Source organism: Mustelus asterias, chromosome 24 (genome assembly GCF_964213995.1).
Source record: "Mustelus asterias chromosome 24, sMusAst1.hap1.1, whole genome shotgun sequence".
Lineage (NCBI taxonomy): Eukaryota > Metazoa > Chordata > Chondrichthyes > Carcharhiniformes > Triakidae > Mustelus > Mustelus asterias.
In genome coordinates, this window is record NC_135824.1 from 16,834,959 (window position 1) to 16,844,397 (window position 9,439).

The following is a 9,439-nucleotide window of genomic DNA, read 5'->3' on the forward strand; positions in this document are numbered from 1 at the left end:
TGATGGTGGTGGGAGGGAGTGCAAGTGGTGGTGGGGAGGGGGTGAGTGATGGTGGGGAGGGGCGCAAGTGATGGTGGGATGGGGAAGGCCTCTAGTGCAATGGAATGGCAGGTCCTGTGGCACACTGGTGCTGGAAGATCCTGCTGGCAGGAAGGGCTGGAGAATTCCGCCCACTGGCTTCGTCTTCCCAATATTTAAATGGGGGAAATTTCTGCTCGTCCAGTATTGGATGTCAGATAAGCAGTCTGATAGTCATCGAGAGAGGGGATGGTGAGGGAGAGCTGGGTGTGATCAACATCTATGTCGAAACTAATATTGTATTTCTGGGTGATATCCCCAAGTAGCATCATGTAGATGGAAAGTGGGAAAGGGCCTTGGAGCATGTTAGGGATAACAGTATTGGGAGCAGGGGGTGAAGTGTTAGAAGTGGCACTTCAGCAATGATTAGATAGAGTTTTTTGAAGTGACTAGAATGGTTGACGAGGGAAGGGCCGTGGATGTCGTCTATATGGACTTTAGTAAGGCGTTTGATAAAGTCCCTCATGGTAGGTTGGTGAAAAAGGTTGGATCTCATGGGATAAAGGGGGAGGTGGCTAGATGGGTGGAGAACTGGCTTGGTCACAGAAGACAGAGGGTGGTAGTGGAAGGGTCTTTTTCTGGCTGGATGCCTGTGACGAGTGGTGTTCCGCAGGGCTCTGTATTGGGACCTCTGCTGTTTGTGATTTATATAAACGATCTGGAAGAAGGTGTAACTGGGGTGATCAGTAAGTTTGCGGACAACACGAAAATGGCTGGACTTGCAGATAGTGAGGAACATTGTCAGAGGCTACAGAAGGATATAGATAGGCTGGAAATTTGGGCAAAGAAATGGCAGATGGAGTTCAATCCAGATAAATGCAAAGTGATGCATTTTGGTAGAACTAACGTACAGGGGGGAGCTATACGATAAATGGCAGAACCATAAAGGGTGTAGATACACAGAGGGACCTGGGTGTGCAAGTCCACAGATCCTTGAAGGTGACATCACAGGTGGAGAAGGTAGTGAATAAGGCATATGGCATGCTTGCCTTTATAGGACGGGGCATAGAGTATAAAAGTTGGGGTCTGATATGTTGCGGTTGTATAGAACGTTGGTTCGGCCGCATTTGGAATACTGCGTCCAGTTCTGGTCGCCACACTACCTGAAGGACGTGGAGGCTTTAGAGAGAGTGCAGAGGAGGTTTACCAGGATGTTGCCTGGTATGGAAGGGCTTAGTTATGAGGAGAGATTGGGTAAACTGGGGTTGTTCTCACTGGAAAGACGGAGGATGAGGGGTGACCTAATAGAGGTGTATAAAATTATGAAAGGCATAGATAGGGTGAACGGTGGGAAGCTTTTTCCCAGGTCGGTGGTGACGTTCACGAGGAGTCATAGGTTCAAGGTGAGGGGGGTGGGGGGGGAGGTTTAACATGGATATCAGAAGGACGTATTTTACACAGAGGGTGGTGGGGGGCCTGGAATGCGCTGCCGGGCAAGGTGGTGGAGGCGGACACACTGGGAACGTTTAAGACTTATCTAGATAACCACATGAACGGAGTGGGAATGGAGGGATACAAAAGAATGGTCTAGTTTGGACCAGGGAGCTGCATGGGCTTGGAGGGCCGAAGGGCCTGTTCCTGTGCTGTATTGTTCTTTGTTTGTTCTTTGACAAGAATGGAGCAAAGTGGTAGCAGCCCCACCCAGCTGGAATACAATAGGGAAGCGTTAGAGGGGGATAGTGTTGTCAGCTGTGTTAATGGCTGTAGGTAAGTCAAGAAGGTCAAAGATGGAAAGTTTAGCTTTGTCATAGTCACAGGGGATGTCTCATTTGTGACTTTGATAACAACGGTTTTGTTACTGTGGCAGGGGTGGAAACCCCATTGGAGGGATCCAAACATGGAATTCTGGGAAAGATGGACACTAATTTGGGAAGTGACAACACCTTCCAGAGCAAAGGGAGGTTGGAGATGGGATAGTAGTTCGCAAGAATGGTGACAACAAGGATTGTTAACTTTTGAGGAGAGGGATGATGATGGCAAAAGATCAGCCGAGAGAACCATTAACAACATCGCCAAACATGGGGGCCAGGAGGGGGAGTTAGTGGCAACAGGGCAGGGGGTGGGTCTTCAAGTGAGCTTGAAAAGCACCTGAGGACATAATCTCGGAGTACGGGTTTACCCATTTAAGACAGAGACGAGGAAAGAATTCTTCTCAGAAGGTAGTGAATCTGTGAAACTCTTTACCACAGAGGGCTGTAGAGGCTGGGTCATTAAGTGTGTTCAAGGCTGAGATAGATAGATTTATAATCAGTGAGGGAATCAAGTGTTATGGGGATACGGCAGGAAAGTGGAGTTGAGGATGATCAATCAGATCAGTCATGATCTCATTGAATGATGGAGCCAGCGGCCTACTCCTGCTCCAATGGTCTTATGTATTTAAGTATAACCAAGAGTGTAATTTGTAGGATGGAAAATCTTGGCTCCATGGTGCAAGATTTAGCCTTACTAACAAAAAATAAACAGCTGGTAGCGGTAAATTCTGACTGCCCGCTGAAATACATCTCCCCAGACCCTCCTAATTGGTGAAAAATGCCAACTATTTAAAATTACTTGATGGCTATAATGCAAAACAATACCAGTTCTTCATTTTCAGTCAACAGATCTCTGGGCTAAACTGGAGATACCAATCAACGTCGGGGCAGGTTTTTATGTTTCTGTGCCCAGGTGTATTAGAATACCCGGGTATTTCTTTAGAGTTTAAACTAAAGGAGCAATCAATCCATACAAACACACTGGTGCAGTACTGAGGAATGCCACACTGGTGGAAGTGTTGCCCTTTGCAGATGTTAAATCAAACCAGGTACCTTCTCTTTGTTCATCATAGAAACCCTACAGTGCAGAAAGAGGCCATTCGGCCCATCGGGTCTGCGCCGACCACAATCCCACCCAACCCCTACCCCCATATCCCTACATATTCTACCCGCTAATCCCTCTAACCTACGCATCTCAGGACACTAAGGGGCAATTTTTTAGCATGGCCAATCAACCTAACCCGCACATCTTTGGACTGTGGGAGGAAACTGGAGCACCCGGAGGAAACCCATGCAGACACGAGGAGAATGTGCAAACTCCGCACAGACAGTGACCCGAGCCGGGAATCGAACCCAGGTCCCTGGAGCTGTGAAGCAGCAGTGCTGACCACTGTGCTACCGTGCCGCCCTGGCACTGGCAGACACTGTTCAGACACTGCCCCTGTTCAGGCTGACACTGAAATTTCATGTCCCAATCAAAGTTCACAAAGGTCCTGCAGGTTTCCTGCTCAAAGTCCCTTCATTGTCTATCTTGTTTGTGCATTCGCCTTCGTGAAATTTGCCACATTGCATGCCAGAATGCAGCTAAAATTAAATTGCGCGCGAGAGGACGGTGCAGAAATTTGGCACAATGGTTCACACTGCTGCCTCACAGCGCCAGGGACCCAGGTTCAATTCCCGGCTTGGGCCATTGTCTGTGTGGAGTCTTCACGTTCTCCCCGTGTCTGCGTGGATTTCCTCCGGGTGCTCCGGTTTCCTCCCACAGTCTGAGAGATGTGCGGGTTAAGTGCATTGGCCGTGCTAAATTCTCCCTCGGTGTACCCGAACAGGCGCCGGAATGTGGCGACTGGGGGATTTTCACAGTAACTTCATTGCAATTTTAATGTAAGCCGACTTGTGACACAAATAAACAAACTTTAAAAAACTCCAAGTCTTTCTTTCTAAAGGTAACAGTGCACTGGTTCTGCTTCCAAAAATGTTCCAATAGATCAAAATAAATTCTTTGCATCTTCACCTAAAGCGTAGAGGAAACGAGAATTAATCATAAGAATGTCAAAGCACAGAATTTTGAGATGCTTTGTAATTATTTGAAGCTCAAGTGGGTTCACCTTGCTTAATCACAAATAACAAAAGGCCACGACAGTGTGGCTGACTTGTCCTCCCGGATGCAGGTCAACCATTTCCCCATGGCCAGGTTTAAGAGGGTCAGCTGGAGGTAATATTCCACTTGCAGGAAAAATTATTTCCTTCTGCGTTACCAAATCACTGCATTGCACACTTGCTGACAGGAGCACTGACCACCGAGGGCGTTCCGGAATCAGGGTCAGAAGGTCCATTGTGTTACACAAGCCCCAAAAACAATGATCCCTGTGTTACTGCTCGAAGATATTATAAGAAGTTTAACAACACCAGGTTAATGTCCAACAGGTTTATTTGGTAGCAAAAGCCAGCCTTTGTGTGGCTTTTGCTACCAAATAAACCTGTTGGACTTTAACCTGGTGTTGTTAAACTTCTTACTGTGTTTACCCCAGTCCAACACCAGCATCTCCACATCATGAGTACCATCGACACCGCAAACTGCCGGCTCCAAGTGGAGAGGATCTCCAAGAAGATCGCGCATATCGACACAGACATCAAGTTCCTACAAACATGCAAGAAAGCAGACGAGATACCGAAAGGACTACGGATCACGAACCCACTCAGGTCAACCTATAACACAGACTACGCTGAGAGACTTTGCCATCGCACCTCTCTCACCCTCCTCAACCACCTGATACACCAGCTCCACAGCAAACGCCGCAGCCTGGAAACCAAGATAGAATCCATATTCTCAACTTGCGCTCAGGACGCAGACCAGCTGCGAAGATATTGTAAGCAGGCCTTTTAATAAGGGTGGATTCATACATCATAAACCGATCTCAAAAGCGGCATTTTCTGCTTATACCGAGTCAGCAGATTTTGTGGGTGGGCAATTTTGAGCCTGGGTTGCCATCAGCATAAACAGTGACGCAGGCCTTAAATCCAGCGAGAGTCGGGAAAGAGTTTCTGGGGGGCCGGGGGGTGGGGGGGGGGGGGAGGGGGAGGAGGATTATTTCCCCCTGATTTTCCTCGGCCCTCGCCGGTGACGTTACGCCATTTCAAAACATTTTAATGTCATCATAGGGCTTCCCAGCCATATGATCCCCTCTCACTCAATATATTTGCGGAAGGATATATTGGCCTTGGAGGGAGTGCAGAGAAGGTTCACCAGGTTGATACCGGAGATGAGGGGTGTTGATTATGAGGAGAGACTGAGCAGATTGGGTTTGTACTCGTTGGAATTTAGAAGGCTGAGGGGGGATCTTATAGAGACCTATAAGATAATGAAGGGGCTGGATAGGGTAGAGGTGGAGAGATTCTTTCCACTTAGAAAGGAAGCTAGAACTAGAGGGCACAGCCTCAAAATAAAGGGGGGTCAGTTTAGGACACAGTTGAGGAGGAACTTCTTCTCTCAGAGGGTGGTGAATCTCTGGAATTCTCTGCCCACTGAAGTGGTGGAGGCTACCTCGTTGAATATCTTTAAATCATGGATAGATAGATTCCTGATCGGTAAGGGAATTAGGGGATATAGGGATCAGGCGGGTAAGTGGAACTGATCCACTTCAGATCAGCCATGATCTTATTGAATGGCGGGGCAGGCTCGAGGGGCTAGATGGCCTACTCCTGCTCCTATTTCTTATGTAATATTCATATCTCACTGACATAATGTCACGTCAGTGAGGTTTGCAACAGCCGTATTAGAATGGGAACCAGTCGATGGGAACCTGCTGGGGGTAAGTATAGACCCTGGGGGAGGGGAGAGGGATATGCCTGGGTACTGCCCCGTCATGGCCTCCCAGTCACAATTTGGAACTGTCCCAGGCCTGGCCAACCTGTGCCGGGGAGGGGCAGTGCCAGGGGTGAGCGCGTGGGTTCCCCTCATGTGAGTTGTGGGGAGAGGGTAATGGCCATGAAGGAGGGGGTTGCCCTGATAATTCCGTGGTGTTGGGGGTGGAGGGTGGTGGCAGGAAGATTGATCCTGATACTTCCCTGTGGTCATTGTGAGGGGGGAGGGGGGGGGGGGGGGTAAGAGAGAGAGACTCCAACACTGTGTCCATGGAGAGGAGAGGGTGAGTTTAATTCCAGCGCAGATTGAAATGCCTTTTAAAGATGGCGCAGACTCTAGCCCAGCAGAATGACAGCACAAATCACACCCCCAAATTTTCTGTGCAGTGTGCCAGAAAATTGGTCTGAAAACCCGACCGTGTTCCTGGAGATACACATCGGCTTTCAGCCAGCATCTGACACTGACAGATTTTGGTAAAGTTCCACCAATAGAGATGAAGAGCTCCTTAAAAAATTGTTCTTAAAAAAGACATCACAAATTTTGCCTGTCGTTCAATTCCGAGACCTTGTGGTGTAGAGGGCCAAGTCCCGGCCTCCAGGCCAGAGGGTCTGAGTTCAAGTTCAGGACTGGGTTCAGGACTTGCTGATAACATAGTAAAACAGGTCAAGTTCCATCCTTTCAACATATGCGATTGAGAGTGGCAAATGTGGAAGAAATTCCTGGTCAGCTGTGTGATGGAAAGCAAGTTGGAGCTTCTATCATTACTATCTATAGCTCACATGTGTAAAAGCATGTGTTGCAACAGCAACCTGGACTCCGAGTGAACTGTAACATGCCACCACTATAGTTCAATTATGGTGTGCTCCATCGATGAGTCTGCGGTTGGAGGGGCCTATATGATTCTGGTGGGTGTCCTTCCCACTGCCTATCTGCCTCTTCCGTGACATTGTCATGATTTTACAGTTAGTGGGCAAGGCCTGGGGTACCCATCCACCCTCACCCCAATGTAGGCCTCAACTTTAAGCCAATCTTTGTTCTGGTTGCAACCTTTCAACGGCAGAGGAGATCGGCAATGGCAGAGGGAAGTAGACAGGTTTGCCTGCTTGAGCCTCAGATGGATAAGGAGGGGGGGGCATGCTGTTATATATTTAAGTGGCTGCATGATTGCTTTAAGAGTTGATCACATGATTTGACGGTGATGTCACTGGGGTGTTTCACAGGTTCCTGCTAAGTTTCATTTTCTACACTGTACAGGCAACAGCTCCTCAATAAACCTCGTTGTTGCTATTTTGAATTTACGTGTGCAAATCACATTTTTTCTTTTTTGTTTAAAACCCACTACCCCTTTTATAGTTAGGGCACTTCATATGCCTCCTTCAACTGGGGGAGGGAAGGACTTCCACCCCCACCCGCCCCCCCCCCCCCCCCTCCACAGCTGTCCTCTCCCCACTGGCCTTAGTAACCCAATCTCCAGTCTCCTTGCTGCCACCATTCCCCTCACTCTCCCTTCCTCCACCCTAGGATCCGATGTTCTGGCACCGCTGAGAAGCCCCAGACTTACTTTTCACCCTTCTCTCAGTGGCATCGCTGGGATCAGACAGTAGTCTGCCACCCAGATGGCCGGCAGCGCTTGGGAGGCAGGATTTCTCTGTAAATGGGGACAGAAGGCCCATCTCCAGCCAATTAATGCTCCTCAGAGGCTTAAGTGACTGCACGGCAGCTGTCTGGAGTGGGTGTGAATTCCCCATCCACCTTTTCTGTGGTGGGATGGGAAAACTCACCAAATTCTACCCAGTGCTTTGGCAGTGGGGGGACTGGTCACGTAGAGTGCGCAAAGTTGTAAGACCTTTAGTTCCAGTTTGATCATCACTGTGGTAGATAAGATGAATCCAGGTGTGGATTAAACGCAAGGAGATTGTTGAGAGTGGTAATATTTTGTTCAAAATACCCTCTGTAATATGGGAGAATATGACAATTCCTTTCAATATTTTCCACAGCTGCCTGGTTGGCTCATGATGCACCTGACCAATAAACTGGGAAAATGTGAAACTTTATTCTGTGAGACGTCACACTGAGAGTGGTTCATCGTTACTGGATGGACCATTTGTCAACAAAGTTGGTAAAAAAGGAAGTGTGCAGGAACTTGCTTTGCCCTTATGCACCTCATTGTGGTAAATTTAAGAGCAGCAGCGTCCTTTAAGCAGGTCACCCAGCACCCAAGGAATCATGGGGGGAGGCGATGGCTTAGTGGTATTATAGCTAGACAATTAATCCAGAAATTCAGTTAACATGATGGGGACCCGGTTCGAATCCCACCACGACAGTTGGTGGAAATTTGAATTCAATCAAAAATATCTGGAATTAAGAGTCTACTGATGACCATGAAACCATTGTCGATTGTCAGAAAAACCCATCTGGTTCACTAACGTTCCTTCGGGAAGGAAATCTGCTGCCCTTACCTGGTCTGGTCTACATATGACTCCAGACCCGCAGCAATGTGGTTGACTCTCAACTGCCCTTGGGCAACTAGGAATGGGCAATAAATGCAGAGTCGCTGAGCAGAGACTGATAGCCAACTACCGCACACGCGGACAGCCTCAACCGGGATCTTGGGTTCATGTCACACTATCTGTAACCTGCACGACTTGCCTGGGCTTGCAAAATCTCACTAACTGTCCTGTCTGGAGACAATACACATCTCTTTAACCTGTGCTTAACGCTCTCTCCACTCACATTGTCTGTACCTTTAAGACTTGATTACCTGTAAAGACTCGCATTCCAACCATTATTTTGTAAATTGAGTTTGTGTCTTTATATGCTCTGTTTGTGAACAGAACTCCCACTTACCTGACGAAGGACAGCGTTCTGAAAGCTAGTGGCTTTTGCTACCAAATAAACCGGTTGGACTTTAACCTGGTGTTGTTAAAACTCTTACTGTGTTTCCCCCAGTCCAACGCTGGCATCTCCACATCAATAAATGCTGGCCAGCCAGCGACGCCCATGTCCAACGAATGAGTAATGAAAAGTGTGAATATGACTGAGAAGAAACAACTTACAAATGGAGAAAGAGACCAAAAGATGTAGGAGCATAAGTAGGCCATTCGGCCCATCGGGTCTGCTTCACCATTCAACGAGATCACAACTGAACTGAATAGAAATGCTGTTATGCAAAACTTGCAACTTAAAAATCATAGAATAGAGTCGTAGAATCCCTACAGTGCAGAAGGAGGCCATTCGGCCCATCGAGTCTGCACCGGCCACAATCCCACCCAGGCCCCATCCCCATACCCTCACATATCTACCCTGTTAATCCCCCTGACACTAAGGGTCAATTTCGCATTGTCAATCAACCTAACCCGCACATCTTTGGACTGTGGAAGGAAACCGGGGCACCCGGAGGAAATCCAAGCAGACACAGGGAGGACGTGCAGACTCCACACGGACAGTCACCTGAGGCCGGAATCGAACCCGGGTCCCTGAGGCAGCAATGCTAACCACTGTGCCGCCCGTGTGCACATTTCATGTGCTTGTTTCTATTGCTTGTTCACTTCACAATCTTTATCACGACTTGTCTACCGCGGAGGTTGAAAACTCTCGAGGTAAAAACAGAATATTCTGGAAATGCTCAGCAGGTCTGGATCACCCGCAGAGAGAGGAAGAGTTAACATTTCAGGTTAATGCCCCGTCGTCAGGACTGGAAAATGATGGAGATGAAAGAGGTTTTCATCAAGTGCAGAGGCACAGA